Below are 3315 nucleotides of genomic sequence, written 5' to 3'. Positions count from 1 at the left end.
CCTCACGCCTATTTTTCTACCTCCTGCCACAATCAGCAATAATGCCCTTTTAAGGTGTCTATCAAAGTATAATGAACTTACTCATTCAAAACTGTGAAAACTATGAGAAAAGGAAGAAATGACTTATTCAAGGTCACATAACTAATTAGAAGCAATACAAACATCAGCACAAATCTGCTTGTTCCGTCCAACTCTCTCACTATAGGAAAACAATTCACTTAGGTTCCCTTATGATGGGCTGCTTTTATTATTATATATATACATACATATGCATATACATGTACATTTGTATGTATATATGTGTGTGTGTGTGTGTGTGTGTGCAGTGGTTGAATAAATGATGGCTCAAAAGTGCCTGCAGCACTGTAAGCACTGAATCTCAAAGGTGTCTTAAACTATCATGTCCAAAACAGAACACTGGAGTTCCCCCCTCTAAACCTGTTCCCTACTGCTATTCCCTATCTCAGGAAATAGCTAGCTACCACTCTTAGGGCTTGGGGAACAAGGAAGAGACTGGGGTTATGAGCTGGAAGCTAGGAGGAGGGGCCGCATGGAGCTGAAACCCAGATTCCCGAGGAGAGGGCGCTGGCCAGCTGGTGCTGGCGTCCCTTGACAAACACAATAAGTCTGGATCTGGGAGGAATGGAACCCAAACCTCGGCCGTGGTGAAGGGCCATTACTGGAGTGACACTTCAGGAACCAGAAAGCAAACAGGAAGGAGCAATGCCTTGGCCCCGTCGTCCAGGGAACCCGCGGCGAATGAACCCGCCGGAAACGCGGTTTGCAGAGTCGCGGCCCCACGGAGAAGAACGTGGAAGGTGAGTCTGAGAGCCCCTGATCTAATGACTGGCACAGAGGGTCACAGTGAAACGACAGGGGTTTTTACTCTGCGGCACTCCCCCACCATTAACATATTTGTAACCGGCTGTGAGGCTAATGGCGGAAGGAACGGTGGTTTCCACGGGAGGCCGGCGTCGTATGGGAGACGAGTTTCCCCATCTTCAGACATTTCCTTTAGGTTTTCTGGTTTAATGGATTCCTGGCTTCTGTGTCTACCACTCTATTGAGATTGCGCTTAAATCACTCAATAACCTCCTGTTTGCCAAATCCAGGGGCCTCTTTTCCGTCATCATTCTAATGTTCTTTGGCACGAAATATCGTCGACAACTTCCTCCTTGAAACCGTTTCTGAATCACGTTTGTCTTTTCGTTTCTGCCTAGTGCCTTCTTTTTCTCGGCTTTCCCCACTTCTCGTCTTCTGCCCACTCCTCAGGGCTTGGTGTTCCTTGGAGTTCTGGCCTGGACTCCTTTCGCTTTTCTGGGGTGTCTCATCCAGTCCTACGTTTTTAGCTACAGCTTCTTATATGAATGACTCTCAATCTATTTTGGGAACCCAGACTTTCTTGAAATCTGATCGCACATGTCCCTCTACTGAACAGCTCTACTAGTATGATCCACTGACGTCTGAAGCCTAACATGTCCAAAACAAAACTCATTATTTTCTCTCCATGAAACCTGTTCTAATGTCTGAATTTTCTTCTTTGATTAATAATATCAATGTCTATTAAATCACCCAGGCTAGAAAACTTGGAGTCATTTTTGACTAATTTATCTCTCCCTCAGCTCCTGAATCCAATCAGTCATCAAGTCCTATTGATTATCCTGCTGCTTAAATATCACTTGAATCTAACTCAGCCTTTTCATTCCTACAGGCACTGCTTGGTCCAGGCCCTCACCATCTCTTACTTGACTCAGAATAACCGCCTCACTGGAATTCCAGCTTCCAGTTTCTCTCATCTCCCAAACAACCTCTATATGATCATAGAGATTAGCTTTCTGAAAAAGAAATCTTGTCACGCTGCTCCCCTACTTTTAAAAAATTTACAAACAGCAAAAAGAACAACTCCAATGTCTTCCCACTTCCTAGACAATAAATTATAAAGTCCCTCCCTCTTTTCTCTGTCTCAGTAAACTCCCAGTAATCATGTAAGACCTAGGTCAACTAACCTAGTTGTGTGGAGTCTTCCTTGACTCTTCCAGAAAAAGTTAGTGTGGGGAAAATAGAATAATTTAGCCAGGATCCCTCTACATTTTTTGTAAACAAGTTGTGTGTGGGTGGAGTTAATGTGCATGTGCATCCATGTATCTTTCTAGTTAATTACTATTGTGTATTCTTCAGTTTGTGAAGCAGGCTGGCAGCAAGAGAGCTCACTTTTAACAATAGAGCATGTTTACTCTGCTGGCAGCTGCTCAGTTTCAGTTTGTCTTTGGACCTTGCTGGAAGCAGTTGAATTTCTGAGTTTCTCCTTTGTACTGCCTAGCTCCTAGATGTGTGTGTGTGCTGAATAAAGACTATTCCTACTTCAACCAAGGCTCCAAGGACCTTTTTGCCACTTACCTAACTCACAGACCTGCGTGTGAAGGGTTTGTGAATGGGCTCGAGGGGTCTGTGAGCTCCAGACCCAGCCTTAGCTCTACAGTTAGTTATTCTCTTTCCAGTATTTCCTCATCACTTTGCATTTACTTGTATTAGCATTCATCCCCTTGGATTTCACTTTTCTCCATGTCTGCCTCCTATACGAGACCTATGGGCTCTCCAAAGGTCAAGGACCTTGCTTTAATCATCTTTGCATTTACAGCACCTGGCACAGTGCCTGGAACATTCTAGAAACTTAAAAAGCATTTGTCAAATCAATGAATAAATGAGTTCATTCATGTGTACAAGGTGAGAATCTCTGGGAATAAGTTGTAACCTCACTCAACTTTTCTCTTCCACTCAAGAAAGCATATTGGAATGCAAGTGACTGAAGATTACTATGAATTGGCTCTAAATTATTTTTTAAAAATTAATAAATCAGTTACAAACTTTACTTTTTAAATATTATAAAAAATATATTGCTTACATCACAGCTCAAAATTTATCTGTGACACACAATGATATGTCATAGCCCTGTGGTTGAGAACTGCTCTAAAAAACCAGGGGAATGTTCTTCTGTTTCTCTGAAAATGTAGACCCAGTGCTTTTAGGTTTGGAATTAAGCCTTACATATTCCTTTTAAAGTTCCTTTTCATGCTTTAGTGTTTTGTGTATACACATACCCTGAAACCTTTGATGATGGCTCCTTTTACGAATCTAGTACATATAGCATTGCCCTTTCTCATAAACACGGCCCTCCAGGTCAGCAGTAAAGCACGTTGTAAGAATATTTGAATTATTTTATTTCCTGTGGTACTTGTTCTATGGGTAAACAGCATTTTTGCACTTTTAGGGTTATCATTGCAAGTCCTTCAGAACATCTTGTAATTTTTCAAAGAA

The sequence above is a fragment of the Galeopterus variegatus genome, unplaced genomic scaffold (genome assembly GCF_000696425.1).
Source record: "Galeopterus variegatus unplaced genomic scaffold, G_variegatus-3.0.2 Scaffold1493, whole genome shotgun sequence".
Classification (NCBI taxonomy): domain Eukaryota; kingdom Metazoa; phylum Chordata; class Mammalia; order Dermoptera; family Cynocephalidae; genus Galeopterus; species Galeopterus variegatus.
The sequence above is the reverse complement of the archived record's forward strand: the minus strand, read 5'-3'. Positions refer to the sequence as shown.